This window comes from Dendrobates tinctorius, unplaced genomic scaffold, assembly GCF_039654945.1.
Source record: "Dendrobates tinctorius isolate UK_male_01 unplaced genomic scaffold, ASM3965494v1 ptg000030l, whole genome shotgun sequence".
In the NCBI taxonomy this organism is placed as follows: Eukaryota; Metazoa; Chordata; class Amphibia; order Anura; family Dendrobatidae; genus Dendrobates; species Dendrobates tinctorius.
Window position 1 is genome coordinate 35,125,742 of NW_027361698.1, and position 21,334 is coordinate 35,147,075.

The following is a 21,334-nucleotide window of genomic DNA, read 5'->3' on the forward strand; positions in this document are numbered from 1 at the left end:
TTTACTGAGTCTGCTGAAGAGATGCAATCATTCGTATAGAGAGAAAACAGTAACGGGGACAAAACACACCCCTGAGGTGCCCCGATGTTTGTGACCAAGGTGTCCGAAGTGACTGGTCCAACTTTTACACTCTGTATCCTGGCTGTCAGGAAGTTATAAATCCACAAGCATAAGTTGAGAGGGACTCCAAGAGCTACCATTTTCTTATGAAGTAAATTCGGATCAGGGGATACATCTATTCCCATTTAGATATAACAAATATCGGTGGCTTAGAGATGTGTATAGTTACAAGAAATCAGCAAAAAACATTTTCTATTTTTTGCTGATAACCCAAACAAGGGACATTTTCAGTGCATTCCTAAGTCCAAAAAATTTTTTAAAACCATATTCGGGATAAAAAAACGTATGATTAAACTTTCCAGAAAAAATGGTCAGTTGATTAATAGATGTTGCATGGTATATACTGGGCACCACGGACCTTTTTGGGAAGGATAGAGAAGGGTGCTCACTAGAACTTACCCTATTATACCCTCTCTATATGTCACCTACCTAACGCGGAGGTTGGCACCCTAAATCCTGCGCAAGTGGCGCCCCCACTCAACGGCGGCTCTCCCTATACTTTGATGGCCCTATTAAAGTACTCCCTACAAGAAGGAAGAATAGGTGAGAAGTTCATTAAGTCCCTTGGGATGTACTGTTCGTAGTGAGAAGATCCAGAAAGTTTCTCTCTGAAGGATTCACTTATCCCAATCTCCTCCTCTTTGATTTTTTGGGACTTTTTCAATGCCTATGAAACTGACAGCCTTAACATCCCCCTTGTGGACCTGGTTGATGTGATTCGCCACTGGTGTGTCTCGTTTGTTTATGATGTCCCTGTGGTGCTCTCCCACTCTCACTCTGAGCTCTCTCTTGGTTTTACCAACATATTCTAAACTGCATCCACAGGTAATCTTATACACAACTCCAACCGATCTACAATTAATAAACTGTCGTATGGGAAAAGTTCTTCTTGTGACACTACTGCGAAAATTAGTGTCCTGTGTAATTGATGCACAGTATTTGCAGTTGCCACACTTATAACACCCTTTGGGTTGGGTACCCAGCCAGGTAGGCCTAGTATTAGTGTTTAGGGAAAACTAGGGGTATCTAAAAACTAGGGGTATCCAGTTCTCTGAACACAATCAGTTTGTCATCAAGGCCCTTGAATTTTGTCTCACCAGGAACTTTTTTCTATTCAATGGAGAGTACTTCCACCAACTCAGGGGCACTGCGATGGGTAGCCCATGTGCGCCATCGTATGCAAACTTGCTCCTAGGTTGGTGGGAGGAAAACATCGTATTTGGAGAGCACATGGATGTGGCGGAGGACAGTATTGTGCTCTGGCTCTGCTACATCGACGATGTGTTCATAATTTGGAAAGGAGACAAGGAGGGGTTTGGTAATTTTGTAAGAAGATTGAATAAAAATGATCTGGGCCTTCAATTCACCTTTGAGGCTGATAGACATAAACTACCATTCCTAGATATCAGCATTGAAAGAGGAGAGAATGGTCGGTTGATAACGAAAACCTTTAGAAAACCCACCTCCTCAAATTCTCTGCTGAGATGGGATTCTAGTCACCCAGCCCCACTTAGAAGAGGCATCCCAAAGGGGCAGTACCTACGAATGAAAAGAAATTGCTCTAACCACAGAGATTTCAGAGAACAAGCCGATGATTTGAGATCTCGGTTTTTGGAGCGCGGATATCCTGATGATATCCCCAAGGAGGCATTTAAGACCACTGTAGTCAGAGATAGAAAAGAGCTATTAATCCCAAAACAGAAAAACACAGACGAAGGAACGATCAGATTTATAACAAAATATTCCAATGGATCCAATGACTTGAGGGAAATTATGAAACGGCATTGGCCAATTCTTCTTATGGATCAAGACCTTCTAGGAATTATACCTGGTACCCCACAAATTACGTTCAGAAAAGGTCGTTCCATCAAGGATAGACAAGTCCGTAGCCATTTTTCCCTAAACACTAATACTAGGCCTACCTGGCTGGGTACCCAACCCAAAGGGTGTTATAAGTGTGGCAACTGCAAATACTGTGCATCAATTACACAGGACACTAATTTTCGCAGTAGTGTCACAAGAAGAACTTTTCCCATACGACAGTTTATTAATTGTAGATCGGTTGGAGTTGTGTATAAGATTACCTGTGGATGCAGTTTAGAATATGTTGGTAAAACCAAGAGAGAGCTCAGAGTGAGAGTGGGAGAGCACCACAGGGACATCATAAACAAACGAGACACACCAGTGGCGAATCACATCAACCAGGCCCACAACGGGGATGTTAAAGCTGTCAGTTTCATAGGCATTGAAAAAGTCCCAAAAAATCAAAGAGGAGGAGATTGGGATAAGCGAATCCTTCAGAGAGAAACTTTCTGGATCTTCTCACTACGAACAGTACATCCCAAGGGACTTAATGAACTTCTCACCTATTCTTCCTTCTTGTAGGGAGTACTTTAATAGGGCCATCAAAGTATAGGGAGAGCCGCCGTTGAGTGGGGGCGCCACTTGCGCAGGATTTAGGGTGCCAACCTCCGCGTTAGGTAGGTGACATATAGAGAGGGTATAATAGGGTAAGTTCTAGTGAGCACCCTTCTCTATCCTTCCCAAAAAGGTCCGTGGTGCCCAGTATATACCATGCAACATCTATTAATCAACTGACCATTTTTTCTGGAAAGTTTAATCATACGTTTTTTTATCCCGAATATGGTTTTAAAAAATTTTTTGGACTTAGGAATGCACTGAAAATGTCCCTTGTTTGGGTTATCAGCAAAAAATAGAAAATGGTTTTTGCTGATTTCTTGTAATTATACACGTCTCTAAGCCACCGATATTTGTTATATCTAAATGGGAATAGATGTATTATTTTTCCAGCCCGAGCCCTACTCTATAGAATGAGATGCCTAACGCTATATAGATATGTACAATAGCGTCTGGTTGCTATGGGCACGGGCGAGTCACATGAATGCGATGTGTTTACATCTCTGTTTTTACCGGACATGACGCTATTGGTATCCAGACGAACCCAGGAAGTGGGGCATATGATCTGGTCAATACGCGTCACCGGATGTGACGTTTTCGTCCCTTAGACATGCCCAGGAAGTGGGGCAAGAGAAGAGTCTAGGGGCCTGAGTAAGATGGAAACCGGAAGTGCCAACCCCGGCGTCCGGAAATAGGGATAGACCGCGGGACTTCTGAAAGTATATAAAAGATAATGAGAGCGCGATATGGCGCGCAATGCCACTGGACTATATGCCACTACTCCCCTGATGAATTTGTGGTAGATGAAACGCGTTGGGAGATATACAGAGGGAATCGAGCTTCCCAGCGATTCACTGATATGTGGAGCCCCCTAGCTGTGAGTAATATTCGGGTATCGCCATGGAAAGCAATGATATCTGAGATAAGTACATTATGATCTATTCATACTCTAGAAAGGTGATTTGTGGTCAGTAATCTAAAGGAGACTCTATATATTTTCTTTCTGAGGGTTTTTGATATATGTACAGTGGCTCACTTTCTGTTTATATTAATGTCCTATACGGACTGTATTAGAGCCTAGAAAACAGCTAATAACCATAAAAGGACAATTTATATCAGGGGCTATAGGCCATTCTGCATTATATCTGTATTTAGGGACTGAGGCCCGATACAGTCATATGTTAAAGTTTGGGCACCCCTATTAATGTTAACCTTTTTTCTTTATAACAATTTTGGTTTTTGCAACAGCTATTTCAGTTTCATATATCTAATAACTGATGGACTCAGTTATATTTCTGGATTCAAATGAGGTTTATTGTACTAACAGAAAATGTGCAATCTGCATTTAAACAAAATTTGACCGGTGCAAAAGTATAGGCACCTCAACATAAAAGTGACATTAATATTTCGTAGATCCTCCTTTTGCAAAAATAACAGCCTCTAGTCGCTTCCTGTAGCTATTAATGAGTTCCTGGATCCTGGATGAAGGTATTTGTGACCATTCCTGTTTACAAAACAATTCCAGTTCAGTTAAGTTTGATGGTCGCCGAGCATGGACAACCCGCTTCAAATCATCCCACAGATGTTCAATGATATTCAGGTCTGGGGACTGGGATGGCCATTCCAGAACATTGTAATTGTTCCTCTGCATGAATGCCTGAGTAGATTTGGAGCGGTGTTTTGGATCATTGTCTTGCTGAAATATCCATCCCCTGCGTAACTTCAACTTCGTCACTGATTCTTGCACATTATTGTCAAGAATCTGCTGATACTGAGTTGAATCCATGCGACTCTCAACTTTAACAAGATTCCCAGTGCCGGCATTGGCCACACAGCCCCAAAGCATGATGGAACCTCCACCAAATTTTACTGTGGGTAGCAAGTGTTTTTCTTGGAATGCTGTGTTTTTTAGCCTCCATGCATAACGCCTTTTTGTATGACCAAACAACTCAATCTTTGTTTCATCAGTCCACAGGACCTTCTTCCGAAATGTAACTGGCTTGTCCAAATGTGCTTTTGCATACCTCAGGCGACTCTGTTTGTGACGTGCTTGCAGAAACGGCTTCTTTCGCATCACTCTCCCATACAGCTTCTCCTTGTGCAAAGTGCGCTGTATTGTTGACCGATGCACAGTGACACCATCTGCAGCAAGATGCTGCTGCAGGTCTTTGGAGGTGGTCTGTGGATTGTCCTTGACTGTTCTCACCATTCTTCTTCTCTGCCTTTCTGATATTTTTCTTGGCCTGCCACCTCTGGGCTTAACAAGAACTGTACCTGTGTTCTTCCATTTCCTTACTATGTTCCTCACAGTGGAAACTGAAAGGTTAAATCTCTGAGACAACTTTTTGTATCCTTCCCCTGAAAAGCTATGTTGAATAATCTTTGTTTTCAGATCATTTGAGAGTTGTTTTGAGGAGCCCATGATGCCACTCTTCATAGGAGAATCAAATAGGAGAACTACTTGCAAGTGGCCACCTTAAATACCTTTTCTCATGATTTGATACACCTGGCTATGAAGTTCAAAGCTCAATGAGGTTACAAAACCAATTTAGTGCTTCAGTAAGTCAGTAAAAAGTAGTTAGGAGTAGTGTTGAGCATTCCGATACCGCAAGTATCGGGTATCGGCCGATACTTGCTGTATCGGAATTCCGATACCGACTTCCGATATTTTTTCAATATCGGAATTCGGCATCGGAATCGGAAGTTCAGTTGATTGACGGCCTGACGTCATCATGATGCGCGGTGTGTGCGCATCATGATGCGCCGTCATTTCGGGCCTTCCGGGGGTCTCTGCCGGCCTGCCGGGGGGCTGTGCCGGCCTGCCGGGGGGCTGTGTGGACTGCCCGGGGTCTCTGCCGGCCTGCCGGGGGGCTGTGCCGGCCTGCCGGTGGTCTGTGCACCCTGTGGGGGTCTGTACCGGCCTGCCGGGGGGCTGTGCCGGCCTGCCGGGGGGCTGTGCTGATGTCCGGGGGTCTGTGCAAGCATCGTCCGATGGGACTACAAGTCCCATCGGGCGATGCCTGCTACCATGACAGTGATTGACACATTAGCCAATGATGGGACAGTAGTAGTCCCATCATCCGGCTAATGTGTTAAATGTAAAAAAAAAAAAAAAAAAATACTACATACATACTACATGCATGCTACATACATACTACATGCTACATACATACTACATATATACTACATACATACTACATACATGCTACATACATACTACATGCATGCTACATACATACTACATGCTACATACATACTACATGCATGCTACATACATACTACATATATACTACATACATACTACATACATGCTACATACATACTGCATGCTACATACATACTACATACATACTACATACATACTACATGCATGCTACATACATACTACATATATACTACATGCATGCTACATACATACTACATATATACTACATACATACTACATACATGCTACATACATACTGCATGCTACATACATACTACATGCTACATACATACCACATACATACTACATACATACTACATGCTACATACATACTACATATATACTACATGCATGCTACATACATGTATGTATGTATACAGTATGTATGTAGCATGCATGTAGTATATATGTAGTATGTATGTAGCATGTAGTATGTATGTAGCATGCATGTAGTATATATGTAGTATGTATGTAGCATGTAGTATGTATGTAGCATGCATGTAGTATATATGTAGTATGTATGTAGCATGTAGTATGTATGTAGCATGCATGTAGTATGTATGTAGCATGCATGTAGTATGTATATGGTATGTATCATGTAGTATGTATGTAGCATGCATGTAGTATATATGTGTTATGTATGTGGTATGTATGTAGCATGCATGTAGTATGTATGTAGTATGTATGTAGTATATATGTAGTATGTATGTAGCATGTAGTATGTATGTAGTATGTATGTAGCATGCATGTAGCATGCAGTATGTATGTAGCATGCATGTAGTATATATGTAGTATGTATGTAGCATGTAGTATGTAGCATGCATGTAGTATATATGTAGTATGTAGCATGTAGTATGTATGTAGCATGCATGTAGTATATATGTGTTATGTATGTAGCATGTAGCATGCATGTAGCATGCATGTAGTATGTATGTAGTATATATGTGGTATGTATGTAGCATGCAGTATGTATGTAGCATGCATGTAGTAGCATGCATGTAGTATATATGTAGTATGTATGTTGCATGTAGTATGAATGTAGCATGTATGTAGTATGAATGTAGCATGTATGTAGTATGCATGTTGTATGTATGTAGCATGTAATTTTTTTTTTTTTTACATTTAACACATTAGCCGGATGATGGGACTACTACTGTCCCATCATTGGCTAATGTGTCAATCACTGTCATGGTAGCAGGCATCGCCCGATGGGACTTGTAGTCCCATCGGACGATGCCTGCACAGACCCCCGGAGCCTGCACAGACCACCGGCAGGCCGGCACAGCCCCCCGGCAGGCCGGCACAGCCCCCCGGAGCCTGCACAGCCCCCCGGCAGGCCGGCACAGCCCCCCGGCAGGCCGGCACAGCCCCCCGGCAGGCCGGCACAGCCCCCCGGAGCCTGCACAGACCACCGGCAGGCCGGCACAGACCACCGGAGCCTGCACAGACCCCCTGGCAGGCCGGCACAGCCCCCCGAAAGGCCCGTACAGACCCCAGAGAGGCTGTACAAGGGCAGGAAAGGGTTTTTCTTATTCCGATACCGGAAGTCCCATAGACTTGAATGGGACTTCCGGTATCGGAATCGGCGATACCGATACTTTTTTTAAAGATCGGCCGATACCATCCGATACGATACTTTGAAGTATCGGACGGTATCGCTCAACTCTAGTTAGGAGTGTTCAAATCAAGAAAATGATAAGGGTGCCCATACTTTTGCACAGGTCAAATTCTGTTTAAATGCAGATTGCACATTTTCTGTTAGTACAATAAACCTCATTTGAATCCAGAAATATAACTGAGTCCATGAGTTATTAGATATATGAAACTGAAATAGCTGTTGCAAAAACCAAAATTGTTATAAAGAAAAAAGGTTAACATTAATAGGGGTGCCCAAACTTTAACATATGACTGTACGTATGCAACACTAGGAGGCTGTTGTAAACAAGGTATAAAATGATATAATGAGTGCCCCTTTGTCCTATATGGGTGATCTCAGGCGGCATTGAACATTTTTTAATCACTTCAGCACGAGCACTTTGTATGGCACTTTTTGTTGATTTATGTTTTTAAAGGTTTAATAAAAGTTAAGTTTTAGTTAAACTGGTCCATACCAATCTGCTACAAAATACATATCTCGTTATTGGTAGATATACCCCTGCTAATATTTTTTTTTTTTTTTTTTCTTAGGAGGACCCAATATCAGACACCGCCAAGGGAGCCACATAACTAATATTTGGACCTGTGATCCATCAGCGCCTCACTGTGTTCACATGCTACATAAATTGTTAATTGCAACCTAGTTAGACCGTATCCTTGTACTAATGTCATGTTCCATGCTGTATCAGGACTGATAAAACGCACAGGTAACCTTTTTTTCTTAAGCTGGGCTTAAGTTTGGTTTTTGCCCCCGGTGGCCATTAGGATTATTGCACTGTGGTGTCGTTTGTTCTAAGTTACCCCCGGTGGTGGTGAGCGTCATTGCACTCTTGTTTCTTAAGTTAAGTGCACATGATTATAATGCAGGTGTGATTGCTCTAGCTCTGCTATAAAAGAGTCACAGGTGTTGTAATCAGTGTTGGTGATAGTGTTCATTTCAACCATCCTTGGTGGAGGAAGGAGCTGGAGAACGTTCCTTGGAGCACTGTCTTAGCCCTGGTGTGGAAGGAGTCATAGGGGATTTCCTTGTAGCTCTGACATAGCTTGGTGGCAGCGATTCAGGAGGAGAGCTGCATTCTGGTGGTCGACTCTGTTGCCAGGAGCAAGTGCAACAGAGTAAAGCTAAGTGGTGTTTCCCTGTTTGTGTTTTTCCTTAATGTGTATTAGTACAGCGGTGGGGCCAGTGCCTGCGCCACCCAGCTCCCTAGCAAGGGATAGGTGTAGGGTGTGCTAGGGCGACAGGTTCCTGATCAACGCCGGTGCAGAACTGGCATAGGGAACGTTAGGAGCGTTAGGGACACTGACTCAGGGGAGTGCAGAAGGTCTCCACGTCCCCTTTCCCTATCTCAGGGCCCACCGTTGTAACTGTTTCCCCTTTCCCCATGTCTTGTTGTTTTAGTTACTGTCCTGTGGGCCGTGTCACACAGGACAGCATCACATGCCGCGTCTTGTTGTTTTAGTTACCGGCCTGCGGGTTGCGTCACACAGGACGGGTCATCGTGACATTATCACCAACCGATAACTTTTTTTTCTGCTGAGCCATGGACCCAGTTCAGCCCTTTGCCCAAATGCTGCAGATCCTTATTAATGAGATTAGGGGGCTGCGCAAAGGGTTGGTGCGGCAGATGCGGCTGTTGGTGGGCTCTGGGGGCTTGGTTCAGGAACAGGCTCAGCCAGAACCCTGACAGATTTTCTGGAGGGAGAGATCAATTCTTGGTGTTTCAACAAGCCTATAAATTGCATTTCAGGCTGAGCCCTCGTTCATCAGGGAGTGAAGATCAACAGGTGGGAATCATTATGTCCCTTCTTAAAGGGGATCCCCAATCCTGGGCCTTCTCCCTACCGGACGATTCTCCATCATTGGTGTCAGTAGACGAGATTTTGCAGCTTTGGCGCTTGTGTATGGGGATCCTGATGGCATCGCCCTGGTGGAATCCCGAATCCGTAGGTGTAAACAGGGAGCCCGGGTTGCTGAGGAGTACTGCTCAGAGTTTAGGAGATGGGCCACTAACACTCAGTGGAATGACTCTGCACTTATGAGTCAATTTGTGCAGGGTTTGTCTCCAAAGTTGCAGGATACTCTGGTGCAGTACGCCGCCCCCAGATCGCTGGAGGCCGCCATGTCCCTTGCCATCTGGGTGGATAGACGCCTTAGGGAAAGACATATACAAAAAGTGCCCCCTGATGTCCTCGCTAGGGAGGAGGACCCACCAGTGCGGATGGAGGAACCCAGACAGCCCGGTGTTGTTGATACAAAAAAGGGGGTGTCTGCGGCTCGTCATGGTGGGGGGTATGCTTTTCCTGTGGGAAGCCTGGCCATTTTATGAGAGCCTGCCCAGTTCATGCCAAGTCTCCTGATGAACCTATGCAAGTAGGAGGTGCTAGTTTGTATTCGGAGCTGCCTACGGTTTCGGAGAGTGGTGTCGGCATGTTTGTACTGTGGGCAGACTGGTCATGCCCTGAAAGCTTGCCCATTGCGCGCCAAATTATCTGTGCCATGAGAAGCCGCATTCTCCTGGTCCCTTGGAGGGAGGCGACCAGGTTGTATACATTTCCTCCATTTTGCCCTCCCAAGGAACCATGTCAGCAGAGGTCTTGGCTGGCGGGGTACCGGAGGTAATACTGGTGCTTGTGGACAGCGGAGCAGGAGTCAGTCTGGTGGATGCTCGCTTTGTCCAGACTTATGGTCTGAGGTGTAGGACGCTAGCCCAACCTATTAGCATCCAAGCCATAAACTCTGTTCCACTGAGCCAGGGGAGCTTGACCCAAGTCGTAGAGAATATCCATCTTCGTATAGGACATCATGAGGAGTCCTTGTCATGCTACGTCTTGGAGGGAATGCCAGTACCTATTGTTTTAGGCCTCCCTTGGCTGAAAAGACACAACCGGGTAATAGATTGGCGGGCGAGGGAAGTGGTCAGCTGGGGGCACTCGTGTGAGGGCTGCTGCCTAGGAACTACTGTCTCTGCCATCTCTCTTCAACGGACCCCTTCCTCTCCGGTGAGAGCAGTGGATGTGCTGCAGGAGAGTAGGGGCAAGGCTCAACCCTCCCCATTGGCCAACCCTGGGAGGCGCAGACCTCGTGGTGGAAGGGGTTGGAGGGTGGTGTACCCCTTGGTGAAGTGCGGGGGTGTGAGTGTGGTGACACAGGGAGACGCCTCTGTTGTCAATCCCAGAAAGAGTTCTCCAAATGGTGACAAACGAACGAGTGGCAATAAACGTTCAGGTCCGGACCTGTGTGTGAACGAGCGTGTATGGGTGACCACCAAAAAATATCCAGTAGAAGTGTGTTGTGGAGTGTTACCAGCTCATACCAAACATACACATACACAACTCGTTCCCCAGGTCAGCGCTTCGGAGATGTGTGGTGCCTCCAGAAACGTTGCCAATACCAGCGGGCTCGTTTGTCATCAACCTGACGTGCATGTAGTTGCTGGGGTGAACTCTGTGTCTGGGCATCCCCGCTGTAGGTGGTTCCCTGGTGAGGAGCGGTCTTGAGGGTCCAGAGGCCCCTCATTAAGGGGAGGGTACTGTCATGATCCATGCTGGATCAGGACTGATAAAAAGCACAGGTAACTTTTTTTTTCTTAAGTTGTGCTTAAATTTGGTTTTTGCCCCCGGTGGCCATTAGGATTATTGCACTGTGGTGTTGTTTGTTCTAAGTTTCCCCCGGTGGTGGTGAGCATCATTGCACTCTTGTTTCTTTAGTTAAGTGCACATGATTATATTGCAGGTGTGATTGCTCTGACTCTGCTATAAAAGAGTCACAGGTGTTGCAATCAGTGTTGGTGATAGTGTTCATTTCAACCTTCCTTGGTGGAGGAAGGAGCTGGAGAACGTTCCTTGCAGCACTGTCTTAGCCCTGGTGTGGAAGGAGTCATAGGGGATTTCCTTGAAGCTCTGACAGAGCTTGGTGGCAGCGATTCAGGAGGAGAGCTGCATTCTGGTGGTCAACTCTGTTGCCAGGAGCAAGTGCAACAGAGTAAAGCTAAGTGGTGTTTCCCTGTTTGTGTTTTTCCTTAATGTGTATTAGTACAGCGGTGGGGCCAGTGCCTGCGCCACCCAGCTCCCTAGCAAGGGATAGGTGTAGGGTGTGCTAGGGCGACAGGTTCCTGATCGGCGCCGGTGTGGACCCGGCATAGGGAACGTTAGGAGCGTTAGGGACACTGACTCAGGGGAGTGCAGGAGGTCTCCACGTTCCCTTTCCCTATCACAGGACCCACCATTGTAACTGTTTCCCCTTTCCCCATGTCTTGTTGTTTTGGTTACCAGCCTGCGGGCTGTGTCACACAGGACAGTATCATGTGCCGCGTCTTGTTGTTTTAGTTACCGGCCTGCGGGTCGCGTCACACAGGATGGGTCATCGTGACAACTACACTTTTGACTGTATACCTGTATATTGTTCTTGTAAATATATTCCTGTATATTTCTAGTGCGCCTTTTCGACATTTAAATATAAAACTAATCTTGGGCTGCTCTTTTATTTCGATTCACGAATCCCCACGTCCGCACGCTCAGTTGTTCAATTGTACGCTACCCGGGTTGGTTTCTGACCCGATATAAACCTGTTGTCAGACGGGGCTTATGTTGAACGAGGAACTGGTTGCAGAGTACAGTATTGTTTTAGTGAGGAACTCTGGCAGTGATGGCCGGGAGGTTTAAATATATATCCCCAGCCTGGACTGGTGATATATATCGCCCTACTGGGAGCACCTCACTAACTCGTACCTATAAGGGAAGCCTTTCCGGTGACTATTTGCCCTCGGTGCAGTTCTCTGACCTGGAGCAAGTGGTGGCACCAGAGAGCCGATCCCTGCATGTCCTTATCTCCCCTCCCCTGAGGTGAACGAAGTCGACACCCCCCTTCCCCTGTGAGATCCCTCACACCACCCGTTGCTCCACTGTACCATCGGAATCCTGACGTAACCTGAAGTACAGTTTACAGGCCTTCTGGAACACAGCAAACTTGTCACAACCCCCAGAGAACCTGTCAGGCAATGTGATCTTGGGCTCCACTATGGTTTGCTGGGGAGATGGGAGTCCCACACCAGATTTATTAGGGTGCTGAAAAACCACCATGTGTAAATCTGCCACATCCAGACTGAGCTGCTGCAGTTGCCCTATCAGAGCAGCGGGTCCATAATGGATCAGGAAAAATGGTTATGGTCAGAGCAAATGTCACGACACAGCTGTTTGGTGACCTGGGACCAGGGGCTCCTTCCCCGTCCCTAACACTAGGGGGTGCCCTAACACACCCTGCTCCCAGGGATACTTTAGATGATGAAGATTTTGAGGCCTCCGCCCTTGCTTTATCTCCTGAGTTAGCTCTCCGCCTGTTCTCTTCGTTCACCCAAGGAAGAGGGGGTGCTACTGTTCACCATAGTACAACAACCTGACAAACAAGGCAACACAAACAAGGGATAACAGAACACTCCAGGCATACAAAATATTCACTCACATGTAACAGAGGAATTCACCGGGGTGTGAAGATAGGGGAATGAACCAAAACAGAGAAGGATAAAGAAATACAACGCATACAAAGCAAGCAACAGTCACTAATAACGCCATCAACTCTCCTTGTCATATATACTCCACTCCCACCATTAGCCAAGCAGCAAATGCTTGCTCTGACAAGGGTTTGTAACAGAAACCAGATTATAAAGGGGAAGGGAGTGGCTAACCAAGCTCAGCTGTGAACACAGGGATTTCCAACATGGCCGATTAACCTCTGTTCTGCCACAAGAAGTAGACACATTTAAAAATGCTCTCTCTTTATTACATGGTGTCCTCTCTTGTTATACATGAAATAAAATGACTGCTTGTGGAGGAGCATGTGACCAGACCAATCCATTAGTCATTTCCAATAGAAAAGCAGCTTTGCTATATATAGATACACATACACTCACTGGCCACTTTATTAGGTACACCATGCTAGTAAGGGGTTGGACCCCCTTTTGCCTTCAGAACTGCCTCAATTCTTCATGGCAGAGATTCAACAAGGTGCTAGAAGCATTCCTCAGAGATTTTGGACCATATTGACATGATGGCATCACACAGTTGGCGCAGATTTGTCGGCTGCACATCCCTGATGCGAATCTCCCGTTCCACCACATCCCAAAGATGCTCTATTGGATTGAGATCTGGTGACTGAGGAGGCCATTTGAGTACAGTAAACTCATTGTCATGTTCAAGAAACCAATCTGAGATGATTCGAGCTTTATGACATGGCGCATTATCCTGCTGAAAGTAGCCATCAGATGTTGGGTACATTGTGGTCATAAAGGGATGGACATGGTCAGCAACAATACTCAGGTAGGCTGTGGCGTTGCAACGATGCTCAATTGGTACCAAGGGGCCCAAAGAGTGCCCAGAAAAAATTCCCCACACCATGACACCACCACCACCAGCCTGAACCGTTGATACAAGGCAGGATGGATCCATGCTTTCATGTTGTTTACGCCAAATTCTGACCCTACCATCCGAATGTCGCAGCAGAAATCGAGACTCATCAGACCAGGCAACGTTTTTCCAATCTTCTACTGTCCAATTTCGATGAGCTTGTGCAAATTGTAGCCTCAGTTTCCTGTTCTTAGCTGAGAGGAGTGGTACCCAGTGTGGTCTTCTGCTGCTGTAGCCCATCTGCCTCAAAGTTCGACGCACTGTGCGTTCAGAGATGCTCTTCTGCCTACCTTGGTTGTAACGGGTGGCAATTTGAGTCACTGTTGCCTTTCTATCAGCTCGAACCAGTCTGCCCATTCTCCTCTGACCTCTGGCATCAACATGGCATTTCCGGCCACAGAACTGCCGCTCACTGGATTTTTTTTCTTTTTCGGACCATTCTCTGTAAACCCTAGAGATGGTTGTGCGTGAAAATCCCAGTAGATCAGCATTTTCTGAAATTCTCAGACCAGCCCTTCTGGCACCAACAATCATGCCACGTTCAAAGGCACTCAAATCACCTTTCTTCCCCATACTGATGCTCGGTTTGAACTGCAGGAGATTGTCTTGACCATGTCTACATGCCTAAATGCACTGAGTTGCCGCCATGTGATTGGCTGATTAGAAATTAAGTCTTAACACACAGTTGGACAGGTGTACCTAATAAAGTGGCCAGTGAGTGTATATAGGGTCCATGTCATCTAAGCTTTTACGCCAGAATTCTAGTATTACAGCTTTGATGTCGCATAATTTAGGTGTAATTCAGAGTTGCACCAAAATGTTGCAACTAAGTGTGTTTTCACAACAGTTTCTCCCCCAGCTCTGAGAAAATGGTCAGAATCCAGGTTGAGACAGGGGCATGGCAGAGGTGGGTGCCTCACCTCTTCATGAATCAGAAGTTTCTGATTCCAGCACACGTGAAAAACATTGGTGTTGATGAATAAGGCCCATAATCTCTAGATTTGTTGCCATTAAAGTAGAGGGGCCCAGACACACTTTTTGTACAGGGTCCCCAAGATGTTTGTGTCCACCCCTTTTCTGACCGCAGGGTACTATGGAATTAGATCATAAGTTAATCTTTGCATAAATAATGAGTTGCCACTCTCACTTGACCCATAGTTAGGCCCAAGCTGCAATGACTTGAAAACACTGGAACTTCTTAGAATGAATGATGTTTGAAAGTGTAAGGGGGTGACATAGGATTACCGCCTTGCTCTGCTCCCCTAATGGTTCTTAATGTGTAACTGTTTACATATGTTAGTTATTGTAATGTCATTGTTTATACTCGGTGGTACTGCTACATGTAAGATATGTATTACCCCGCATAGTCAATGGTACTGCCACACTCTTTTCAGTGTTATCATTTATGTACAATGTTGTATATGTGCTATGTTCCTGTAATATAATAATGTGTAAGATAGGGAAAGTAAAGTGCACCCTTCGGACATTAGAGGGGGCACCTTAGTATTATAGTTCTCATAATTAAGGGTAAGTGTAGTTTCTTTGGGGGCCACTAGATGGGGGCATACTAGTGTGCACGGTTAGAATAGGTTATATCTACTTTGTAGGGGGTTAAAATAGGAGGGGCTACCGGGTAGTAAGACCGGAGTTTTTAGGAAGTTAATTCAGACGGGGACAGGGTGCCTGGTGTCCACATGGGCTATAGGTCCCGAACAGCTTGGCTCCCACGCAACGTTAAATACCTGCAGCCCACATTATCCTCAGCCACTGGGTATCATTGCAGTGGGCCAGTACAGGAGAAGAAAGATGTGGTGACTCATAGCCTGAGCGGACGCCCTTATGGCAGGAGTCGGTTGGAGTGAGGAGTGGAAGGAAGAGGGAGCTTTGACGGGAACGGTACAGATGGGTCAGATGCTTTTCCACAGGCAACCAAACCGGGTGACTGATGATTTTGAGTCTGGGGCGAAACAGGCACAAGGAATTGTCATCATGGCGAGGTTAGGTCAGGAAGGATCCGGGGAGCAGTCTAAGACGGTCCGGTCCGGTCGTGTGCAGCACAGAAGCGCCAGTGAAGTAGGGAAAGATGAGGAAACAAGTGAATTCCATGAAGTGCCAACTGTGGATGTAACGTGTGAAGTACTAAGTAAGGAGAATGTTCAAGTTATCCTGGACTGTGTCTCCGTTACTGGGGGTCACCTGGAAGAGGGGCCGTCGCCTCCTGGGAAGTGCCTGGGGGACCTGAAACTGGAGTTTTCTGTGAGGGAAGGTCGGGACACAGATGCTTCAGTGACTCTGGCCATGACTACAGTCCTGGCCTCCCCTTACAAATGGGTTCATAATTAATAATGTTTGTATTGCTATGTTTTGTTGTCGATGTCAGTACATGTTTGTTTGTGTTTCACGTTGAGGTGGTTAGGTGCATCTGAAACATAGAAAGGAGTGACAGTCAAACCAAGGTGGTGGCAATACTTGATGCAAAAGGAGGCTTATATTATAGAAGGACAGTCCCTTCGGCTCCTTCTCTAACACAGACAACTACACATCGCCATCATCAATTGACGAGAAAAAATAAGCTCTCTTTTTTATTTTGTTTGAGTAACATAAAGTTGATTGGATTTTTCTTTCAAACATATATAATTAGATAAGGGTTGATAATGAAGATTTCATCATAACAGGCACACCCTCTGATGCCCTAAATGACTATACCACTGATATAGTACTGAATCACCTATTTATTATGATACCAGATTTAGTGAGTGAGATCTTATATCAGGCCCATTGCTTCTAAGTTCAAATGGAGGGAAGGGTATGGAAAACAGAAATGAACCTATATGTGTTATGTATTCTCTTTTTATTAACAAGAAGTTATAGTTTTACAATAAACAAATGTGCATCATATAAGGCAGCACATTTAAAAGAGACTAAAATCATCATTTGATTCTGAGCATTACTGGTCATAAAGCCTACAGTTGTGACATGGTTATAGATTTGTGTTTGGGCATACATTGTCTAAAAGTTAGCATAGACTAGGAGTCTGTAAAACCTACATGTTTGACATCCCTTATGATTGCCTAGAAGTTTTTTGATGAGAGAAATGCAAGATTTAGAAAATGTTATTGAGGATACAATTCCCACTGCAGATTCTGAGGTTTTGTTTTCTTTTTTTGCAGATGGATCCATAAGTCAACGAAATGGAAAATATAGGATATGGTATTCCGTGGTCTCCTCCAATGAAGTCTTCTTTTTCAAATGTCTAAGATGTTTGATGTACTTAAGTTGTGTAAAAAGGTAGCCATCATCAAGGAATCCAACCCCCGAAGCTGAAAGTAACAGGAAGGTGGATGAGGTGGCCAATGCTTATCACTTCTGCCTCTCCAGGCTATATATTTATGAACTGAACATATGCTAGTGAAGGTGAGGGCCTGAAAAGGCAGAATGGAGGAATAAAGGAACCAAACAAGATTATATTTCTCTCATCTGGTATCTTTTCCTCCTCATTTAAACACACCAGCATACATCCATTACTTAAAAAACCATCCCTCAACCGTAGTTTTAATTCACCTCCTATGCCCAATCAATGTAGAAAGCCACAAAAACCAATGTCTGACAAGATATAGAGTAAACGGGCACCAACCACAATATCAATTTAGGTGGGATCACCTGGTGCATATAAATGAATTAGAACACATGAAAAGGGAAAAGTATATGCACACAAATAGGGATCACCACAAAGTTTATTATTACTGTTATGTTGTGCCAGTGTTCAGATTATTTTTTGACACATCAAATTGTGGCCTTATTCACACTATGCGTCATCTTATGGTAGCGCTTTTAGCGCATTATAATGAGTGCACAGATAAAGTTTATTATTACTGTTATGTTGTGCCAGTGTCCAGATTATTTTTTGCATACTATGCGTCATCTTATGGTAGCGCTTTTAGCGCATTATATTAAGTGCACTGATTAAGTTTATTATTGCTGTTATGTTGTGCCAGTGTCCAGATTGTTTTTTGACACATCAAACTGTGGCCGTGTTCACACTATGCGTCACCTTATGTTTTGGTGCTTGTGCTTGAATGTATTGATGTGATATATGATCTTAATATAAGCTCCTGCACACGGATGGGAGCAGGACGCTGTTTCATTAAACTCAGATCCGATCTACCTTTCTCCCCCACTCTGAAACTCAGCTGGTAAGAGTGATTACTAATTGGATAGGTATATAAAGGACTTCAACAGAACATCACACTGACCTTGAGAAAGACACATCACTGTGTCGATACGCGTGGGTTTGGGGGTCCCATGTAACCTACCCGGTAGCTTGTTCATCCTCAGAAACCAGGTGATATCACGCTAGGGAAAGGGACTTATTAATGTATGTTTATTTGTGTTGGCAACATGATAAGCATTCAATTTTCTGTCCATGGTATATGTAGAATTTCTATGTAACCATAGTAGTTATTGATAATATGGTATTTTTTGGATTTAAGGTCATGATTGTCATAACAATTGATTTGATAGACCCTAGGTTATGGTAACTAGCAGATACCTGGCATTATACTGTATGGTTGGTCTTGGGACCCATAGCATTTAACTATTTATCAAAATGACCCATTGTCTTTGTTTTGTTATCAATGTCTGGTTGTTCAGACTTTTTAATTGTTTTTAACCACAAAGTGTCTGTTTGTTGTGTCCATTAATAAAATTGATACTTTTTTCATATCTTTGTGGTGATCCCTATTTGTGTGCATATACTTTTCCCTTTTCATGTGTTCTATGCCCAATCACTCGCTCGCTCGTGTCACCTATACCTCAAAAACATCTTTAGAATTCATCCTTTTCATACCTTTGACTCTGAAAAAACTCTTACTGTTGTTCTTATTTATTCTCGACTGAATTATTACAACTCTCTACTATCAGGTCTCCCCTCTCCAATCCACTCTGGATGCTGCAGCCATGATCATATTCCTTTCCTACCGCTACAAAGATGACTCTACCCTATGTAAGTCACTGCACTGGTTACCCATCTGCTAGAGTTCAATAGAAACGTATCACTCTCACTCACAAAGTGATCCACAGTTCAGCACCAACCTCAGTCTACCACCTTAAAAGTGCTATCCCTTCTGCTAAGGCCCTAAGACAAATAACACTCAATAATCCAAACCTCCCACTTCCGTCTCCAAGACTTCTCTCATTCTGTGGCAATTCTTTGGAATGCGCTAGCAAGGACAATTCTGTTGGGTTATGTGTTATTCTGTAATGTCTTTATTGTCTGTACAAGTCCCCTCTAAAATGTAAAGACCTGCGGAATATGTTGCTACTATAGAAATAAAAATGACTAAATTACTTTATAACAAGAAACTCACACAGCCACCAACTCCGAGAACAGCTGATCGGTGGGTGTGCCAAGTGTCAAACTCCGACTGATCGTCATTGATAAGGATTGTTGATGATAAGGATAGGTCATCAATGTTAAAGTAGTGGACAACCTCTATAATTTGAGCCCTCATGTCCAATTACACATTCCTGGGCAGAGAAAACGGCAAACTAGAGGTGAAAACTGGTGTGGAGGTTTGAGGCCCCACTAAAGGGAGGTGGAAAAGTTTGGTGACTTGATGCATGCTCTCAAATCTCAGGAGGCAGGCTACAAAACATGGAAAGTATAAAGGAAAACCATCAAATGTAAAATAGCCACCTGCACTGGTACAGGGAGAAAAACATTAAATAAATGGTGATGCTCAAGATAATGATTAGAAGTTGATATGCCAAAGCCCACAAAATGATCAAAAAGGATGTGCACAGAATTTGGCCTTGGTGTCGAAAAAGTCATCATAGAAGTACCATACATACAGTTCCATGTACTGTCTTTTCTCTTTTGCAATGCACATGTGATTCATAAGTTGACTTGTATTTAAATGATGTAACACATATAGAAGCTGATAGGATTTGTGTGGTATGAATTAAAGTGTGAAATCTGAGGAAATAATGGGGTTTATGGCCAGTGAATTTGGAATGAATGGTCTTTAGGTACAGAAGAAAGCACAAACATTAGATGAGTACGCAGCCATTATGGAAATTACATCAGAAATTGTTGGATTAAGAGTAAGTGATATTTTATATCTACAAGAAAAATAATGCAAATGATAATGGAGACCTATAATATTGCTAAACATAGATTGCAAGATATTCGCCAAGCTGATTGCCATTGCTGTGAGACATTAGTGATAGTATACCAAACAGATAAATGAACCATCCTGCAAGAGGACATGCAAATTCTCAGTAGTCATCTTTTAAGTGACTGTAAGGCTGTGTGCCCACGTAGCGTTTTTTAAGCCTTTCTGCAGCACTTTTAGACAAGCGATTCTGCTGCAGAAACGCTTAAGAAAAGCATCCAACTGATTTTTAATGAAAAACGCACATGTTGTGCCAATGGTGCGTCTTTAACCGCTGCGGAAACGCTTAGCAATTAAAAACGCAGCATGTTCATTAATTTTGCGGAATCGCACATGATTCCTCATACCATCAATTACATGGGCAAAAACGCATGGGAAAACACATGCAAACACGCTTGACAAACGCTTACAAATCGCGTCAAAATACGCATGCGTTTTCCTGGGAGCAGGGTGTGCGATTCTGCTCAGGTTTATTCTGCTTCAGAATCGCTACGTGGGCACATAGCCTAAAGTTTTTTCAGGTGATGCGTTGCAGCATGACGTAAAATTAGAAATGGGTTATAATAACAAGCATTTATGATAATATAAACAAAATATGGAGACATCAAAGCTATATATAAAGATTGTTTAATGAGTTAATACAAAAGACAAGCCACAAAACAATAAAATGCCATTGTGAATCCATACACATCAACATATTCTGTCTATTTTTCTCAGTTGAAAGGTCTCAGTATTTCACAGACACATATAGTTTCTGCAAATATGATTTATAAATATGGTACCTATAGTTTTGCACCCCAAACTATTATCCTCCACAGGAGGCAGAAACGACTGCATTTATGGTCAGTTCTTTATAAATTACAAAGTAATGCAAACTGTATAAATTGAGAGCATTCAGTAGGTCTTTAGGTACTACACTGACAGAAAGCACATGTAAGTAACAAAACAGTAAAAATAAAAAGGAAAGCCGAGCTACAAGAAGGCAGTAATATTAAACCAAACTACTCATCACCTCATGAAATAAATTAGATTAAATAATTTAAATATTTTAATAAAACATAAATATGTTGTGTTTTCCTACAAAATTGGAAAGAAGATGTTACCAGATACTGGAAAATGTGAAATACTAAAAGTCACAAATGAAGTAATGCTGACTTCATGTAGATAGTCATTATGATTCTCATCCTACTGTCAATGCCTTCTCAGAAATCTTTTTGGATTTAGTTAAACAATTAGTAATAGTTCACCACATAGCCTCAACTTCAGGTAAAAATAGAATATTTTGAGATTAAACTTACAAAATGTGTATTGGTTTAAGAGCCGGAGCACTAGCGACTATCTACGGTACTAAAGAGTAGAAAGG

General features: G+C 43.7%; 1 long non-coding RNA gene across 1 annotated transcript in view; it reads left to right on the top strand.

Moving 5' to 3' along the window:
* Positions 1 to 18,518, top strand: part of LOC141086197 (uncharacterized) — a 92,205-nt gene extending 73,687 nt beyond the window's left edge. Inside the window, exons 3-4 of the long non-coding RNA XR_012231533.1 lie at positions 7,931 to 8,106; positions 16,969 to 18,518. This is a non-coding gene — a long non-coding RNA (uncharacterized lncRNA). The remainder of the gene's footprint in view (positions 1 to 7,930; positions 8,107 to 16,968) is intronic.
* The last annotated feature ends 2,816 nt before the right edge of the window (positions 18,519 to 21,334 follow it).